The 20,788-nt window shown below is 39.5% G+C and overlaps 1 long non-coding RNA gene across 2 annotated transcripts; it reads left to right on the top strand.

The window, feature by feature from the left end:
- The first annotated feature begins 16,987 nt into the window (after nt 1-16,987).
- Nucleotides 16,988-20,366, top strand: LOC119312445. 2 transcript variants are annotated; one of them, XR_005151359.1, is made up of 3 exons: nt 16,988-17,655; nt 19,315-19,376; nt 20,013-20,366. It is a non-coding gene; the product is annotated as an uncharacterized LOC119312445 (long non-coding RNA). The 2 variants fall into 2 exon arrangements; XR_005151360.1 differs by having other exon boundaries at nt 19,284-19,376.
- Nucleotides 20,367-20,788: the final 422 nt, after the last annotated feature.

Below are 20,788 nucleotides of genomic sequence, written 5' to 3'. Positions count from 1 at the left end.
AACAATACATCGTGATATGCACTTAATCTATATTGATGAAATTTGTGGATTGTTTAAGCTTTATCAGAGGATGGAGTTAAGAAGAAAGTGTTTTCTTTATCTTTGAGCGAAAAGGCATTATCTAGGTACAAGCTATTGGATGACACTGGAACATGGGACTGGAACCGATTGAAGCTGGAATTCCACCTCAAAGTTTATCCTAGGCACTTGGTTCGTCGTAATCGAAATTATATATATAATTTTTGGCCTAGTGAAGGAGAAATTGTCCCTAAAGCTTAGGTTAGGCTTAAATAAATGATGTACGCATGCACCAATCATGAGATCTCAAGGGAAATTATTATGCAAAACTTTTTATGCTCGGCTTTCTCATGATGATAAATCAATTGTTGACACTTCTTCTGTTGGTTCCTTTATGAAGAAAACTACCGGATTCAAATGGGATCTTATTGAAAGAATTAAATGCAACTCTGAAGATTGGGAAATCGGCAAAGGTAATGAGTCAGGTATAAATCTTGATTATGATTGTGTTAAGTCTTTTATAGAAATAGATGTTTTTCATAAGCTTAGAGCAAAATATGGACTAGACTCTGTGAATCATTTGCTGCTCATGTTGATCTCCCTAAGGAGAAGTGATTTAAATTTCATGCACATATTAAAGAAATTTTGAGGACCCTATTATAGCTAAAACTGAAATGATTGCTTTTAGTGCTAATCCAGTTGTACACACTTCTTATATTAAGAAACCTCCTATCCCTGTTAGGATTAAGGAACATGCTAAATCTATAACTATTGTTCATAAGAGTAATGTTAAAACAACTAAACCCTCTGAACAAATTAAAGTGGAACCCAATATTGCAATGGTTAAAGATCTCTTGGTTGATAATATGGACATACATGCCATTTATTTCTGTGAAAAAGCAACTAACATTGCTAAACATGTCAATACTAAACAAGATAAATTAGATAAGAGTAAGCCGGTTGTTGGCATGTCTGTCATTTCTATTAAAATTGGATATCATTGCTATCATGTTTTATGTGATATGGGTGCTAGCATAAATGTTGTTCCATTTACTTTATAACAAGAAGTTATGCATGATATTGCACCTGTTGAGATAGAAGATATTGATGTTACTATTAAGCTCGCAAACATAGATCCTATTTCATTGCTTGGGATTGTTAGAGTTGAAATCTTGTGTGGTAAGATCAAATATCGTACTGATTTTTTAGTTCTTGGATCACCAGAAGATGATTTTTATATTTAGAAGACCTTTCTTGAATATAGTTAACGTTGAAATTGGTTGTTCTAAAGGGAAGGTCAGTGTTAGGTTTGGTGATGTATCTCATGAAATTAATTTCTCCAAGTTTAGTAGACAACCTCATGATAAAGAATTGCCTAGTAAAGATGAAACCATTGGTCTTGCCCCTATTATTGTGCCTCTTACTAATCCATTAGAACAATATATACTAGACCATAAAAATAATATGCATATGAATGAAAGAAATGACATAGATGAAATATTATTTAGGCAAGCACCTATCCTTAAACATAACTTGCCTATTAAAACTTTAGGAGATCCTCTTCCACCCAAGAGTGATCTTGAGTTTGATTTGAAGAAACTTTCTAACACGTTAAAATATGCTTATCTTGATGAGAAGAAGATATATCATGTTATTATCAATGCTAACCTTTCAGTACACAAAGAAATTAGATTAGTCAAAACACTAAGGAAGCATCATGCTGCAATAGGATATACTCTTTATGATCTCAATGGGATTAGCCTAACATTATGTCAACACAAGATTAATATGGAGCCTGGTACTAAGCCCGTTGTCGATCACCAATATCATTTGAATCCTAAGATGAAGGATGTGTCGAGAATAGAACTATTAAAGCTTCTAGAGGCATAATTTATCCTATAGCTGATAGTAGATGGGTAAGTCATGTTTATTGTGGCCCTAAGAAAGGAGGCATTGGTTTTGGTCCTAATAAAAATGAACTTATCCCACAAAGAATTGTAACCAACTATAGGATAGTAATTGATTGCAGAAAACTAAATAAAGCAACTAGAAAAGATCATTATCTGCTACCTTTTATTGATCAAATGTTAGAAAGATTATCTAGGCATACACATTTTTGCTTTCTAGATGGATATAATGGTTTTTCTCAAATACCTGTTTCACATGAAGATCAAGATAAAACTACATTTACTTTCCCTTTTGGAACTTATGCTTATAGACATATGCCTTTTGGTTTATGTAATGCACATGCTACCTTTCAAAGCTATATGACTTCTATATTCTCTGATTTCTGCGAGAAAATTGTCGAGGTATTCATGGATGATGTTTTTCGTTTATAAAACTTCCTTTGATGATTGCTTGAGCATATTTTTTGGAGAGGTGTGAAGAGACCAATCTCATCTTGAACTAGGAGAAGTGTCACTTCATGGTAAACTAAGGTATAGTTCTTGGTCATAAAATTTCAGAAAGCAGTATTGGGGTAGATAAAGCTAAACTTGATGCAATTGAGAAAATTTCATGTCCTAAAGATGTCAAAGGTACAAGAAGTTTCCTACGTCATGTTGGTTTTTATAGGAGTTTCAATAAAGACTTCTCTAAAATTTCGTCAATGGGTGGAGTAATAGTAGTAGATGCAGGCAGGATTCGGTCTACTTGTCTCTGGTGTGATGCATGTATACATGATCATTGCCTTGAATATCGTCATAACTATGCACTTTTCTATCAACTGCCCAACAGTAATTTGTTACCCACCGTATGCTTTGTTTTTGAGAGAGAAGCCTCTAGTGAAAATTATGGCCCCCATATCTACTTTTATATTATATATAATCCAAAAATACCTCTTCCGGTTTATTTTATTTTGTATTTGATTTTATCTTTCTACCACTACGAGATTTTATCCTTGCAAATTACCGCCAAGGGGATTGACAACCCGCTTGATCGTGCTGGATGCAAGTATTTGCTTTTGTGTGTGTAGGTGCTGCTAAAGAGGTTCTGCGTGGTTCTCCTATTGGATTGATAACCTTGGTTCTTAACTGAGGGAAATACTTATCTCTACTGTACTGCTTCATCCTCTCCTCTTTGAGGAAATCTCGACGCAACTCACTAGTAGTAGGGCTCGATGCTAGCGATGAGAGAATAGCCTTTCGGCATAGCAATAGTATTAGATCTAATGTAGAGATGGAGAGCTTTTCTCAACACATGAGAGAGAGGAGAGATTACATATGAGAGAGAGGACAACTCAAAAATCTCAAATATGTTATTGAGAGGAAGGGGAAGCCTCCACAACTCAACTTGAGGTGGGGAGAGGGGATACCCCTCCTCTCCTTTATATAGGAGGGAACAAGGGGGTAGATGGGGTGCATCCCTCCCCTAGGGTTGGCCACCACCTTATCTTGGCCCCTAGGAGAGGGGGTGTGCCCCCCACATGGGCTTTTGGGGCCCAATCAGGGCACCCCCTTACTTTCCCCTAAAGGCAAGTGGGGGCAGCCCATCGGGTGCCTAGACGCAAACCTAGATGGGCCATGGGGCCCATGTGGCTGACTACTAGTGGCCCTAGGCCCTAGTGAAGCGCTGGGACCCCTCCTGGCACTTTCTCCCTCTTCCAGTTTTTTCTCCGAAACTATTCCAGAACCTGCTACTTGTGAGTTGCCTTGGGATTTCCTCAAACAGGAGAGGATGTTGCAGTACAGTAGCGATAAGTATTTCCCTCAGTTATGAAACCAAGATTATCAATCTAGTAGGAGAACCAAGCAACACTATGTAAACAACACATGCACACAAACAACAAATACTTGCAACCCAACGCGTAGAGGGGTTGTCAATCCCTTAATGCTTACGAGCAAGATTAAATGGTATAGTTTTTGATAGATAGATTGAACTAAATACAAATAAAATATAATATAATAAAATGCAGCAATGTATTTTTAGGATTTTTATGTGATAAAAGATAGACCCCGGGGACATAGTTTTCACTAGAGGCTTCTCTCGAGAAAATAGCATACGGTGGGTAAACAAATTACTGTTGAGCAATTGATAAAAAAGCAAATAATTATGACGATATCCAAGGCAATGATCAAACATATAGGCATCACATCCAATATTAATAGACCAAAACGATTATGCATCTACTACTATTACTCCATACATCAACCGCTATCCAGCATGCTGATACGTCTCCGTCGTATCTACTTTTCCAAACACTTTTGCCCTTGTTTTGGACTCTAACTTGCATGATTTGAATGGAACTAACCCGGACTGATACTGTTTTCAGTAGAACAACCATGGTGTTATTTTTGTGCAGAAATAAAAGTTCTCGTAATGACCTGAAACTCCAGGGAAGTTATTTTTGGATTTAATAAAAATATTGGCGAAAGAATCAAGGCCAGGGGGCCACACCCTGTCCATGAGGGTGGAGGGCCCCGCCCTAGGGTGTGCCCCCTGCCTCGTGGGCCCCATGGTGCTCCACCGACCTCAACTCCAACTCCATATATTCATGTTGAGGGAGAAAAAATCAGAGAGAAGGATTCATCGCGTTTTACGATATGGAGCCGCCGCCAAGCACTAAACTCTCTCAGGAGGGCTGATCCGGAGTCCGTTCGGGGCTCCGGAGAGGGGAATCTGTCACCGTCGTCGTCATCTACCATCCTTCATCACCAATTTCATGATGCTCACTATCGTGCGTGAGTAATTCCATCGTAGGCTTGCTGGACGATGATGGGTTGGATGAGATTTACCATGTAATTGAGTTAGTTTTGTTAGGGTTTGATTACTATTATCCACTATGTTCTGAGATTGATGTTGCTATAACTTTGCTATGGTTAATGCTAGTCACTACGGCCCGAGTGCCATGATTTCAGATCTGAACCTGTTATGTTTTCATGAATAATTGTGAGTTCTTGATCCTATCTTGCAAGTCTATAGTCACCTATTATGTGTTATGATCCGTTAACCCCGAAGTGACAATAATCGGGATACTTACCGGTGATGACCGTAGTTTGAGGAGTTCATGTATTCACTAAGTGTTAATGCTTCGGTCTGGTATTCTATTAAAAGGAGGCCTTAATATCCCTTAGTTTCCAATAGGACCCTGCTGCCACGGGAGGGTAGGACAAAAGATGACATGCAAGTTCTTTTCCATAAGCACGTATGACTATATTCAGAATACATGCCTACATTACATTGATGAACCGGAGCTAGTTCTGTGTCACCCTATGTTATAACTATTGCATGAGGAATCGCATCCGACATAATTATCCATCACCTATCCAATGCCTACAAGCTTTTCACATATTGTTCTTTGCTCAGTTACTTTGCCGTTGCCACTGTTACAATTACTACAAAACTGCTACTGTTACTTTTGCTACTGTTACCGTTACTTCCATACTTTGCTACTAAATACTTTGCTGCAGATACTAAGTTATCCAGGTGTGGTTGAATTGATAACTCAACTACTAATACTTGAGAATATTCTTTGGCTCCCCTTGTGTCGAATCAATAAATTTGGGTTGAATACTCTACCCTCGAAAACTGTTGTGATCCCCTATACTTGCGGGTTATCAAGACTATTTTCTGGCGCTGTTGCGGGGGAGCATAGCTCTATTCTTTGAGTCACTTGGGATTTATGTCTGCTGATCACTATGAATAACTTGAAAGATGAAAGAATTAATATTTATCCCTCAACTACGAGGGGAGGTAAGGAACTGCCATCTAGCTCTGCACTTGATTCTCCTTCTGTTATGAGTAAACTTGCGACACCTAAACCTGCTTCTGCTATTAATTCTGATATGTCGCATGTTATTGATGATGCCACTTCTGCTATGCATGATACTTATGATGAGACTACTTCTATGCTTGATACTACTGTGCCATTAGGTGAATTTCTTGATGAACAACTCGCTAGGGCTAGAGAGAATGAAATTATTGAAACTGATAATATTGATGAAAGTGATGATGAAGGTTCTCCCCCTAAATATGAATTGCCTATTGTTCCTAAGGGTTATGTTATGGATGAAGAAACTGCTAGAGATTTTCTTGCTTGCAATGATAGATCTGATCTTAAGAAATTATTAGCTAAGCTAAAACAAAAGTCTCTGAATGCTAGAATGAAACATGACCCTGCTTTTGCTACTTCACGTGTCTTTGTTACTGATAAGGATTATGATTTTTCTGTTGATCCTAAGATAATTACTTTGGTTGAATCTGATCCTTTTTATGGCAATGAATCTGAAACTATAGTGGCACATCTTACTAAGTTGAATGATATAGCCACCATGTTTACTAATGATGAGAAATCTCGCTACTACTATATCCTTAAAATATTTCCGTTCTCATTCAAGGGCGATGCTAAAACATGGTTTAATTCTCTTGATCCTGGTTGTGTGCGTAGTCCCCAGGATATGATTTATTACTTCTCTGCTAAGTATTTCCCCGCTCATAAGAAACAAGTTGCTTTAAGGGAAATATATAATTTTGTGCAAATTGAAGAAGAGAGTCTCCCACAAGCTTGGGGGAGGCTTCTCCCATTACTTAATGCTTTGCCTGATCATCCTCTTAAGAAAAATGAAATACTTGATATCTTTTATAATGGACTAACCGATGCTTCTAAGGACCACCTGGATAGTTGTGCTGGTTGTGTTTTCAGGGAAAGAACAGTTGACCAAGCTGAATTGCTATTGAATAATATGTTGACAAATGAAAATAATTGGACACTCCTGAACCAACTCCTAAGACGACTCCGAAGAAAAGAGGTATTCTATTTCTCAGTCCTGAAGATATGCAAGAGGCAAAAAATCTATGAAAGAGAAAGGTATTAAAGCTGAAGATGTTAAGAATTTACCTCCTGTTGAAGAAATACATGGCCTTAACATACCACCTATTGAAGAAATACACTGTCTTGATAACCCGACTGTGACGCCTGGATAATTAGGCTACAGTAATCCCACATTAACGATGCCACGTCACCTTGGTTACTGCTGCTAATCTCGCGTTAGTTCAGAACTGATCCAAATTCAACTTTGAATTAAAGTCAAACAGTAAAAGTTTTCAAACATAAAAACTTAAATTTTCTAAAGGTGCCAGATAATGCGTGGGTAATTGTGGTGGAGAAACCAAACTTTGATAAAATGTTTAAGGCTGTAACATAATTAAAACAGTAGTGAAAACGATTAAATAAATGCCTACTGAATTTTATAAATTATAAAAGTATGTTATTTAGTTGCCCAAAGCTATTGGGACAGTAGCATATTTACTAACACGAAATTAGGGGCTCATTTTTGTATTTGATAAAACAATAATAACTAAAATAAAAGGAAAACAGAAAAAAGAGAGAAAAAGTAACCCCCCCCCATGGACCAAGCGGCCCAGCTCACATGCCAAGCCGGGCCACCTGGCCCAGCCGGCCGACCCCCCCCCCCACTCCCTTATCCCCTCGGTCCACCCCCAAAAACCCTAGTGCACCCCTACACCCTAATACGTCCATTTTGCATCATGTTTTTATGTCAATATTTATTGCATTATGGGCTGTTATTACACATTATATCTCAATACTTATGGCTATTCTCTCTTATTTTACAAGGTTTACCATGAAGAGGGGGAATGCCGGCAGCTGGAATTCTGGCTAGAAAAGGAGCAAACATTGGAAACCTATTATGCACTACTCCAAAAGTCCTAAAACTCCACGAAACATGTTTTTAGATTTATTAAGAATTATTGAGCGAAAGAAATACATCGGGGGGCCCACACCCTGGCCAGGAGGGTGGGGGCGCCCCCCCTACTGGGCGCGCCCCCCAGTCTCATGGGCCCTCTGGTGGCCCTCCGGTGTCCATCTTCCGCTATATGAAGGCTTTTACCCTGGAAAAAATCATGGGCAAGCTTACGGGACGAAACTCCGCCGCCACGAGGCGGAACCTTGGCGGAACCAATCTAGGGCTCTGGTAGAGCTGTTCTGCTGGGGACACTTCCCTCCGGGAGGGGGAAATCATCACCAACGTCATCACCAATGATCCTCTCATCGGGACGGGGTCAATCTCCATCAACATCTTCACCAGCACCATCTCCTCTCAAACCCTAGTTCATCTCTTGTATCCAATCTTGTATCCAAAACCACAAATTGGTACCTGTGGGTTGCTAGTAGTGTTGATTACTCCTTGTAGTTGATACTTATTGGTTTACTTGGTGGAAGATCATATGTTCAGATCCTTAATGCATATTATTACACCCCTGATTATGAACATGAATATGCTTTGTGAGTAGTTACATTTGTTCCTGAGGACATGGGTGAAGTCTTACTATTAGTTGTCATGTGAATTTGGTATTCGTTCGATATTTTGATGAGATGTATGTTGTCTTCTCCTCTAGTGGTGTCATGTGAACGTCGACTACATGACACTTCACCATTGTTTGGGCCTAAAGGAAGGCATAGGGAAGTAATAAGTAGATGATGGGTTGCTAGAGTGACAGAAGCTTAAACCCTAGTTTATGCGTTGCTTCGTTAGGGGTTGATTTGGATCCACATGTGTCATGCTATGGTTAGGTTTACCTTAATACTTTTGTTGTAGTTGTGGATGCTTGCAATAGGGGTTAATCATAAGTGGGATGCTTGTCCAAGTAAGGGCAGTACCCAAGCACCGGTCCACCCACATATCAAATTATCAAAGTACCGAACGTGAATCATATGAACGTGATGAAAACTAGCTTGACGATAATTCCCATGTGTCCTCGGGAGCTCCTTTCTCATTATGAGAAATAGTTCAGGCTTGTCCTTTGCTACATAAAGGATTGGGCCACCTTGCTGCACTTTATTTACTTTGTTTACTTGTTACTCGTTACTATTTATCTTATCACAAAACTATCTATCACCTACAATTTCAGTGCTTGCAGAAAACCTTACTGAAAACTGCTTATCATTTCCTTCTGCTCCTCGTTGGGTTCGACACTCTTACTTATCAAAAGGACTACAATAGATCCCCTACACTTGTGGGTCATCAAGACTCTTTTCTGGTGCCGTTGCCGGGGAGTGTAGCGCTTTGGGTGAGTGGAACTTGGTAAGGAAACATTTATATAGTGTGCTGAAATTTTTTGTTACTTGTTACTATGGAAAATAATCCTTTGAGGGGCTTGTTCGGGGCATCGTCGCCCCGACCAGTAGAGCAAAGAGTTGCTCCTCAACCTACTGAACTTTATGAAATGTTTATTTTGAGATTCCTTCGGGTATGATAGAGAAACTGCTAGCTAATCCATTTGCAGGAGATGGAATGTTGCATCCCGATTTACACCTTATCTTTGTGGATGAAGTTTGTGGATTATTTAAGCTTGCAAGTATCCCCGATGATGTTGTCAAAAGTAAGGTCTTCCCTTTATCTTTGAAGGGAGATGCATTGACATGGTTTAGGCTATGTGATGATACGGGATCTTGAATTATAAGCAATTGAAGTTGGAATTTCACCAGAAGTTCTACCCTATGCATCTTGTTCATCATGATTGTAATTACATATATAATTCCTAGCCTCGCGGAGGAGAAAGCATCGCTCAAGCTTGGGGGAGGCTTAAGTCAATGTTATATTCATGCCCCAATCATGAGCTCTCTCGGGAAATGATTATTCAAAAACTTTATGCTCGGCTTTCTCTTGATAATCGCAACCTGCTCGATACTTCCTGTGTTGGTTCTTATATGCTGAAGACTATTGATTTCAAATGGGACTTATTGGAAAGAATTAAACGCAACTTTGAAGACTGGGGTTTCGACGATGGTAAGGAGTCAGGTATGACACCTAAGTTCGATTGTGTTAAATCTTTTATGGACACCGATGCTTTTTGTGGATTTAGCGCTAAGTATGGACTTGACTCCGAGATAGTAGCTTCTTTCTGTGAATCTTTTGCTACTCACGTTGATCTCCCTAAAGAGAAGTGATTTAAATATAATCCTCCTATTGAAGTGAAAGTAGTTGCACCTATTACAGTTGAAGAAAAGACTATCACTTATAGTGATCCTATTGTTCCTACTACTTATGTTGAGAAACCACCTTTTCCTGTTAGGATAAAGGATCATGCTAAAACTTCGACTGTTGTTCGTAAAAGTAATACTAGGACTTATACACCTCCTGAGCAAATCAATGTTGAACCTAGTATTGCTATGGTTAAAGATCTCTTGGATGATGATATAGATGGGCATGTTATTTATTTCTGTGATGAAGCTGCTAATATTGCAAAACCAGACACTAAGATACATAGACCCATTGTAGGCATGCCTATTATTTCCATTAAAATAGGAGATCATTGTTATCATGGCTTATGTGATATGGGTGCTAGTGCTAGTGCAATACCCTATGACTTATATAACGAAATTATGCATGATATTGCACCTGTTGAATTGGAAGGTATTGATGTTACTATCAAACTTGCCAATAGAGATACTATTTCACCAATTGGCATTGTTAGAGATGTTGAAGTATTGTGTGGGAAAGTTAAATATCCTGCTGATTTTCTTGTTCTTAGTTCCCCACAAGATAACTTTTGTCCCACTATATTTGGTAGACCCTTCTTGAACACTGTTAAAGCTAGGATTGATTGTGAAAAGGATGTTGTTACGATTGGCTTAGATGATATGACTCATGCGTTTAATTTTGCTAAATTTCGTAGACAACCCCATGATAGAGAATTATCTAGTAAAGATGAAATAATTGGTCTTGCTTCTATTGTCGTGCCTCCTACTGATCCGTTAGAACAATATTTGCTAGACCATGAAAATGATATGTTTATGAAAGAAAGAAGGGAAATAGATGAAGTATTCCTTAAACAGGAACCTATTTTGAAACACAACCTTCCCGTTGAAATTCTTGGGGATCCCCCTCCACCCAAGGGTGATCCCGTGTTCGAACTTAAAGCTTTACCTGATAATCTTAAGTATGCTTATCTTGATGAAAAGAAAATATATCCTGTTATTTTTAGTGCTAACCTTTCAGAGCAAGAAGAAGAAAGATTATTGAAAACTCTGAAGAAGCATCGAGCTGCTATTGGATATACTCTGGATGATCTTAAGGGCGTTAGTCCCACGTTATGTCAACACAAAATTAAATCGGAGGACGATGCCAAACCAGTTAGAGATCCTCAACGACGACTAAACCCTAAGATGAAAGAAGTGGTAAGAAAGGAGATACTAAAGCTCCTTGAGGCAGGTATAATTTATCCCGTTGCTGATAGTGATTGGGTAAGCCCTGTCCATTGTGTCCCTAAAAAGGGAGGTATTACTATTGTTCCTAATGATAAAGATGAATTGATCCCGCAGAGAATTATTACAAGTTATAGGATGGTAACTGATTTTCATAAATTAAATAAAGCTACTAAGAAAGATCATTACCCTTTACCTTTTATTGATCAAATGCTAGAAAGACTATCCAAACACACACACTTTTGCTTTCTAGATGGTTATTCTGGTTTCTCTCAAACACCTGTGTCAGCGGGAGATCAAGCAAAAACTACTTTTACTTGCCCTTTCGGTACTTTTGCTTATAGACGTATGCCTTTTGGTTTATGTAATGCACCTGCTACCTTTCAAAGATGCATGATGGCTATATTCTCTGATTTTTGTGAAAAGATTTGTGAGGTATTCATGGATGACTTCTCTGTTTATGGACCCTCCTTTGATAATTGTTTGAGCAACCTTGATCGAGTTTTGCAGAGATGCGAAGACACTAGTCTCCTTCTGAATTGGGAAAAGTGTCACTTTATGGTTAATGAAGGCATTGTCTTGGGGCACAAGATCTCCGAGAGAGGTATTGAAGTTGATAAAGCCAAAGTTGATGCTATTGAAAAGATGCCATGCCCCAAGGACATAAAAGGTATAAGAAGTTTCCTCGGTCATGCCGGTTTTTACAGGAGGCTCATTAAGGACTTCTCTAAGATCTCTAGGCCTCTGACTAATTTATTGCAAAAAGGTATTCCTTTTGTCTTTGATGATGATTGTGTAGAAGCATTTGAAATACTTAAGAAAGCCTTGATCACTGCACCTGTTGTCCAGCCACCTGATTGGAATTTACCTTTTGAAATTATGTGTGATGCTAGTGATTATGTTGTAGGTGCTGTTCTAGGGCAAAGAGTCGATAAGAAATTGAATGTTATCCAGTATGCTAGTAAGACTCTTGATACTGCCCAAATAAATTATGCTACTACTGAAAAAGAATTCTTAGCAGTTGTGTTTGCATGTGATAAGTTTAGACCTTATATTGCTGATTCCAAAGTTACTATTCACACTGATCATGCTGCTATTAAATATCTTATGGAAAAGAAAGATGCTAAGCCTAGACTCATTAGATGGGTTCTCCTGCTCCAAGAGTTTGATTTGCATATTATTGATAGAAGGGGAGCTGAGAACCCCATTGCAGAAAACTTGTCTAGGTTAGAGAATGTTCTTGATGACCCACTGCCTATTGATGATAGATTTCCTGATGAACAATTAACAGTCATTAATGATTCTCGTACTGCTCCATGGTATGCTGATTATGCTAATTATATTGTTGCTAAATTTATACCACCTAGTTTCACATACCAGCAAAAGAAAAAGTTCTTTTATGATTTAAGACATTACTTTTGGGATGACCGACACCTTTATAAAGAAGGAGTAGATGGTGTTATTAGACGTTGTGTACCTGAGCATGAACAGGAACATATCCTACGCAAGTGTCACTCTGGATCATATGGAGGACACCACGCTGCAGATAGAATTGCACATAAGGTACTACAATCTGGTTTTTTATTGGCCTACTCTCTTCAAAGATGCTCATAAGTTTGTCTTATCTTGTGATGAATGTCAAAGAATTGGTAATATTAGTAGACGTCAAGAAATGCCTATGAATTATTCTCTTGTTATTCAACCGTTTGATGTTTGGGGCTTTGATTATATGGGACCTTTTCCCGCCTCTAATGGTTATACACATATTTTAGTTGTTGTTGATTACGTTACTAAGTGGGTAGAAGCTATTCCAACTAGTAGTGCTGATCATAACACTTCTATTAAAATGCTTAAAGAAGTTATTTTTACGAGGTTTGGAGTCCCTAGATATCTTATGACTGATGATGGTTCACATTTTATTCATGGTGCTTTTCATAAGATGCTTGCTAAGTATGATGTCAATCATAGAATCGCATCTCCTTATCATCCACAGTCTAGTGGTCAAGTAGAGTTGAGCAATAGAGAGCTCAAATTAATTTTGCAAAAGACTGTTAATAGATCTAGAAAGAATTGGTCCAAAAAACTTGATGATGCATTATGGTCCTATAGAACTGCATATAAAAATCCTATGGGTATGTCTCCATATAAGATGGTTTATGGAAAAGCATGTCATTTACCTCTTGAACTTGAACATAAAGCATATTGGGCTATTAAAGAGCTCAATTATGACTTCAAACTTGCCGGTGAGAAGAGGTTGTTTGATATAAGCTCACTTGATGAATGGAGAACCCAAGCTTATGAGAATGCCAAGCTATTCAAAGAAAAAGTCAAGCGCTGGCATGATAAAAGGATACAAAAGCGTGAGTTTAACGTAGGTGATTATGTGTTATTATTCAACTCTTGTTTAAGATTTTGCAGGAAAGCTTCTCTCTAAATGGGAAGGCCCCTACGTTATCGAGGAGGTCTATCGCTTTGGTGCCATAAATATCAACAACTTCGAAGGCACAAGTCCAAGGGTGGTAAACGGTCAAATAATTAAACATTATATTTCAGGTAATCCTATTAATGTTGAAACTAATATTATTGAAACCGTAACCCCAGAGCAATACATAAGGGACACTTTCCAGAACGTTCCAGACTCCGAAAAGGAATAGGTATGTGGTACGGTAAGTAAACCGACCACAAACCAACTCCAATGGCAATTTTTATCAGTTTTGGATTATTTGAGAATTTTAGGAAGAAAGAAGTAGTATGAAAGGGACACGAGGCCCCCACGAGAGTGGAGGGTGCGCCCAGCCCCCCTGTCTCGTGGGCACCTCGTGTGCTTCCCGGACTCCGTTTTCTTGCACTTTACGTATTTTGGCCGGTAAAAATTCATTATATATACTCCCGAAGGTTTTGACCATCGTATCACGCAAATATCCTCTGTTTTTGTTTCGAGTTGTTCCTGCCTCAGGTTTGAGCAACATGTCATCTCAAGATTCGGAGGGAGAAAGCTATGTGGCTAATTACCTTGCAGACCCGAAGGTCTACGGGGACTTGGACCATAGTGGCTGGACCACGGAAGAAGAAGAAGACTATGAGCCTAAGGGGAAGGATGAAACAAGCACTGACGAGGATGAAGTTCCACTACCTCAACCGAGGGATATGCATGTGGAATATAAAAAGTCGAGTCTACCCAATAGAGCGAAGAAGCCAAAGATCGAGTTTATCCCTTTTTGTCTCTTGCAGGAAAATAAGCAAGAATTATGCAAAAGAGTATTAAGTCTTGAGCGTGAGATCGAAGACCTAAAAGAGCAAAATATTGTACTCAAGCGTAAATTGAGGAAGAAGTCATCTACATCATCAACAACTCCTACTTCACCACCTCTGAGGACATAATCACTTGGGTATGGGCACTCCCCTTGGCAACTGCCAAGCTTGGGGGAGGTGCCTCGGTATCGTATCACCATCACACTCCTATCTTTACCATTTTATTTAGTTTGATCCTTTTAGTAGTATCTTGATCTAGTAGATTGAAGTTTTGATATCAAGCAGTTTTGAGTTTTGCTTAGTGATCTCCTTTTGTAATCGAGTCCGTGAGCTATCTATAATAAAGATTACTGTTAAGTCAAGGGCTTTTGATATGTTGCTATGATCTTGAGAAAGTAGAAAGAATTAAAGAGTTCTTATTGATCTTATGGTTAGTGATAACTTCACATATAGAAAGTATGAGGCATAAAGGTTGTTGAGAGTTGATAAATGTAGTTTTGGTCATCGTTGCAATTAATAGGAAGTGATAAGGAAAGAGAGGTTCACATATAAATACACTATCTTGGACATCTTTTATGATTGTGAGCACTCATTAAGTATGACATGCTAAAAGAGTTGACGTTGGACAAGGAAGACAACGTAATGGTTTATGTTTTCTCACATCTCGGTTAAAGTATGTTGTCATTGACTTTCCAAACATGTTGAGCTTGCCTTTCCCCCTCATGCTAGCCAAATTCCTAGCACTAAGTAGAGATACTACTTGTGCTTCCAAGTATCCTTAAACCCAGTTTCGCCATGAGAGTCCACCATATCTACATATGGATTGAGTAAGATCCTTCAAGTAAGTTGTCATCGGTGCAAGCAATAAAAATTGCTCCTTAAATATGCACGACTTATTAGTGCGGAGAAAATAAGCTTTATACGATCTTGTTATGGAAGCAATAAAAGCGACGGACTGCATAATAAAGGTCCATACACAAGTGGCAATACAAAGTGACGTTATTTCGCACTAAGATTTTGTGTATTCAACCCTAAAAGCGCATGACAACCTCTGTTTCTCTCTGCAAAGGGCATATTTTTTACTTTATGTTCTTACTTTATGTTTTCTTTCGCACTTGAGTCAAGGTGATCCTCACATTTCCCTTTTTTTTCATTTTATCCTTTGGCAAGCTCCTCATGTTTGAAAGGTCATGATATATATATATATATATATATATATATATATATATATATATATATATATATATATATATATTCAATTGGATGTTCGTTATCATGGGCTATTATTGTTGACATCACCTAAAGGTGAATACGTTGGGAGGCAACACAATAAGCCCCTATCTTTCTCAGTGTCCGTCTGAAACTCCATAACCACAAGTATTGCATGAGTGTTAGCAATTGTAGAAGACTATATGATAGTTGAGTATGTAGACTTGCTGAAAAGCTCTATTGTGACTCTTTCTGATGTTATGATAAATTGTGATTGCTTCAATGACTGAGATTATAGTTTGTTAGCTCTCAATGAAGTTTCTGAACCATACTTGATATTGTGAATTGATTGTCACTTGAGCATAAGAAATTATATAATGGAATCTATATATGTTGCTGTTGTAAGAATGATCATGATGCCCTCATGTCCGTCTTATCTTTTTATCGACACCTCTATCTCTAAAACATGTGGACATATTTTTCGATATCGGCTTCCGCTTGAGGACAAGCGAGGTCTAAGCTTGGGGGAGTTGATACGTCCATTTTACATCATGCTTTTATATCAATATTTATTGCATTATGGGCTGTTATTACACATTATATCTCAATACTTATGGCTATTCTCTCTTATTTTACAAGGTTTACCATGAAGAGGGGAATGCCGACAGCTGAAATTCTGGCTGGAAAAGGAGCAAACATTGGAAACCTATTCTGCACTGCTCCAAAAGTCCTGAAACTCCACGAAACATGTTTTTGGATTTATTAAGAATTATTGAGCGAAAGAAATACATCAGGGGGACCACACCCTGGCCAGGAGGGTGGGGGACGCCCCCCCTACTGGGCGCGCCCCCTATCTCCTGGGCCCACTAGTGGCCCTCCGGTGTCCATCTTCCGCTATATGCACTACACCACGGTAGAGCTTAGGTGACACACTTCTGTGGGCAAAGATCAACTAATCTTCACAAACTATCTGTCAGCGTAGCTTTTAACTTTTGTCTTCGTATCAAGTGTCGGCAAAGGTATATCACTGTTGACACACTAAGTGTCGGCAACCACAAAGCGACAACGTGTCTGTTAGTAATTGCTTAATGACATCCTATGTTTCGGCATATGTGTTGGCCTTAACAGTTTTTCAGTCGACGTAGCTATGTATTTAGCAACCTAAAATGTGTCGGCGTAGGTAGGTCTATGCGCTCAGATTATGTGTTGGTGTAGGTGGACACGTGTCAATACTCAATCGGAAGGTTAGAAACCTGGCGCGAGATTTGGGCGCGCGAGCGAAATTTTCGATTGTTCATGGAAAAAATCCTCAAGTGCAAAATACCCTTCCCCCGTGCAAAATACCCCAAATCGAACCCAAACCCGTGCCTGCTGCCGCCGCCGCCGCGCTCGATCCAATCCTCTGCCGCCATCGCCGCCGCGCTCGATCCAATCCTCTGCCGCCATCGCCGCCGGCCTCGCGCTCCACCCAGTCCTCAATCCATCGTCCCGGAGCTCGCACTCCCCCGCCGCCGGCTTCGCGCTCCACCCCGTCCTCAATCCGCCGTACTCAATCCCTTGAGCTCCAGCCCTAGATCGAGGCGCCATCCTCGCGCTGCACATCTAGCCGCCGTCCGCGCACAACGCCCCTCCCCCCGACGTCCAGCCGCCGTCATCGCCAATCCCCGTTCTGCGGCTGCCGGGGATCCATCTCCCGGCTCCCGCTGCTGCTGTACCTGCTGCTGCGGGGTTCCATATCCGGGCTCCTGCTGCCGTCGGAGCTCCATCTCCGGGCTGCCGCTGCTGCCGGGGTGCCGGCCCTGCTATTGTTCGACTTCTGCCCTGTGCTGCCGGGCTCCATCTCCGGGCTCATGAGATCCGTCCCCGAGACCCGTCCGTCCGCCGCCCCCAACCCCAATCCCATTCCACGTCCCATAGTCCCCGACTCCATCCCTTCCTCCCTTCCTTGGAGCCACAGCCTCCGACAACTCCGTCCGCTTGGACCTCTGGCTGGAGGGAGTGGGCGTTGCTAGGTAAGCACCGATGGTGGGATCCCCAATTTGTTCTCTTTGTTCTTGTTTTTCCAACGTGAGTACCACCCTGTGTCTCTAGTAGATCGAACTGCTAGCTTGCTGTAACTTGAGAGTTGTACCATTGGCAGTTGCTGTGGAGTGGTTTGGACATGTTGTTGATCTGAAGCATAACCTAATCCTCCCTGCAAAAAAAGAAGAAGCATAAGCTGATCCCTCACTTAATCAGCACCTTTTTGTGTAAGAAGAGCGTGTAGTATTACAGAGGTTACTAGTTGGATCCGTATACTACTGACAACCAAAGCAGTCATAGCTTGTTTTATTTTCTAATTCTTTGGCCCGATCGATGGCTAGATTGACATGGTACTTTAGTTCCTGAATTCTAAGCATGCAAGTTTCTGAATTCTAGGTCTGCATCAGCATCTTGAGTTAATCAGATATATGTGTAACCAACTATACTGATGATATTGCTATAATAAATAATAATTCTGGAGTACCACCTCTTTTTGGAGCTAGCATGTAGGCTATAAGCTCTCATTGATGCTATAGATGGCCGGGTCGGTTTCAAATTTTTTGGGAGAAGATTAGATTCTAACCTAGACTGTAGCAGGTTTGATAGGTATATATCTCACTACAGAAAAGTCAGTTGCACAGTCAAAGGACTGAAGTGAAATATTCTCATTGGAAAAATTTCCAACTATAAATTATCAAATTGCAAATGCATAATGAGATAATTGTAAGCTAAACACAGCACGCTCAGCGTTTTATAAATATTGTTGGATTATCAAGTATGCAGTAGGGGATAAATTTTTAACGGGCTGCCTATAATGCCAGCATTGTCCCTTCTTTTTTTCCTTGAGATGGTAATATATTTTAATATGTGGCCTCAAAATCTGGAAGACGAAAGTCATTCATTTATATAAGATTGTTTGCTGTGTTCCCTCCCTGTCATTTAAACGCGCCATTCGCTGAGCAATTTACAGTAGCTTGCAAATTCAGTGTACTAGCTGAAGCACAACAATTCAGTGTACTAGCTGAAGCACGACAACACATGGTCTAAGTCGATCTCGTGCAGTAAGATAATGTGACGAATCATTCATTCATATATGTGTTCAGATGCTTCTTTCCAAACAAATGAAATGCGTTCAGGTGCATGTCTTTAGTTCTTGTTTTTCAGTTTTTTTCTTGGGACAGAAAAGTAGTATGTAATGCACGTATCTCCAGATGAGATAGAAGATAGATATATTTATGTGTCAGATACTACTGCCTGACTATTTGTGGTAATAAGTACTGGTGTTAAGTAGAATCTCCATTTGTGTTACCATCACAGGACCATTAAACGGTCAGATACGAGCCATATATTTGATATCAAGTAAGTTGTCTGATGATGTTCACTACCCTCCTAATTTGAGCTCTCTGTTTCCATATGCAGGTAAATCCTAGAATGTTGTGAGATATTCGTGTTTATTCTGGTGATGTCCTAATATTACCTGAAAATCATTTGTGCATTTGAAAAGTTCATACAATAAACTTACCAAGGACATAACTTGCAGTCCCTTGGCCTAGTTTCTAATTTGATTTAGGATCAGCCGAGTTATCTATATTATTAAACATAGTTTTCGTCTTCACAGGGTGGTTGACACATGTATTCACACTTTTCAGAGCAACGTGCAGTGGAAGAAGCAGCCTATGAACTAAAATAGTTTGCATAAGAAACAAGCGATGTGAGTATGTTATCATTTGATTTACAGATAATATGTACAACCCATGAACCATTTTCCATAGTTGTCTTGTGGACCCCTTTTCATTTTTGATGAACACACAAATGCTCCAAGACTGATTTTCGTGTCATTTAGCTAGTTTATCGATCAGATAATATTGAACTAAGAACACTAGTACATGGATTAACTATCATACGCCAGAGTAAACCAAATGGCAAGCGAGGAAAATGTGTCACACATAACACTTCAGTGTATCTGAAATTGTAAAACCTATTTGTGAAATTATAGTATCACTAGATAACTTTTCGTGTCTTGAATATAAAAATGAACTCCACATACTGCAGTTTTAAAATTAAAAATATGAAATCACATGACGTAATCTGATGCTCATATAAATTGCTTAGTAGTTAGCATACATCTATTAGTTTGGTGTTAACACTTTGATGGTCACAATCTAAAGATCACATGGCATATGCAGAACTTCACATACTACAGTTTTTTTTGGTCTGAAGCTATACATTTTAATTCTAGTTCATTAGACAACATACGACTACATTTGTTTTTGACATTTATTTTCAAACTTTGAAGTGCACAAAATCGTTGGGGTGAACATATGAGAATTTGACCATTCATTTTCAGGTACTCAACCATCTATTGCACATGGATGTGATGACTTCAGGGTGTTCGGCAGCATTTGGCTGTTACAGTATTTTGGACCAGCCAACTTGTGATCATGAATCTTATGTCTGTTCTAGACCATTTGGTGCTTGAAGTGTTTTGGAGCATATATCTTGTGCTCATGGGTGTGACTTTGTTCTGTACCATTTAGTGTTTGAACTCCTGCAGAACAACAAATAGTGGTCCTTTTATGTGGCTTGTGTTTGCTGGATGGTGGTCAAATGGCCAAACTTTGCTTTGTCAAGATTGTCCTGTTTTTGAACTTATGATCAGTATATGTATGTTTGTGAATATATTATCAATGCTTGTGCAATATGTGTTCATCTTGATCCTCTTTGTGTATTACATTTGAGCATTGTATAATATTTAAATCTGAGCAGCATCCAATTGTTGTTTTGGCTGCACACCATCTTATCAACAATTTATTTGTTGGGAAGAACATTCCAACAGAGAAACTGTCAACAAAGGTACAGCTCTAGCCATGCAGAAAAAGTGTAGGCAAAAGTACACCCATAGCTAGACAAACCATGTGTCAGCAATGCTAAATACCTTGCTAGACAGACTAAGTGTCAGCATAGGTAGGGTGTACGCTGACTTACCATATGTCGGCATAGGTAGGGTGTACATAGACAAACCATGTGTCGGCGTATGTAGGGTGTACATAGACAGACCATGTGTCGACATAGGTAGGGTGTATGCCAACTAGAAAAGTGTCAGCAAGTGAACTTCTGTCGGCA

The sequence above is a fragment of the Triticum dicoccoides genome, chromosome 5B (genome assembly GCF_002162155.2).
Source record: "Triticum dicoccoides isolate Atlit2015 ecotype Zavitan chromosome 5B, WEW_v2.0, whole genome shotgun sequence".
Lineage (NCBI taxonomy): Eukaryota > Viridiplantae > Streptophyta > Magnoliopsida > Poales > Poaceae > Triticum > Triticum dicoccoides.
This window is presented reverse-complemented; position numbering and strand designations above follow the sequence as displayed.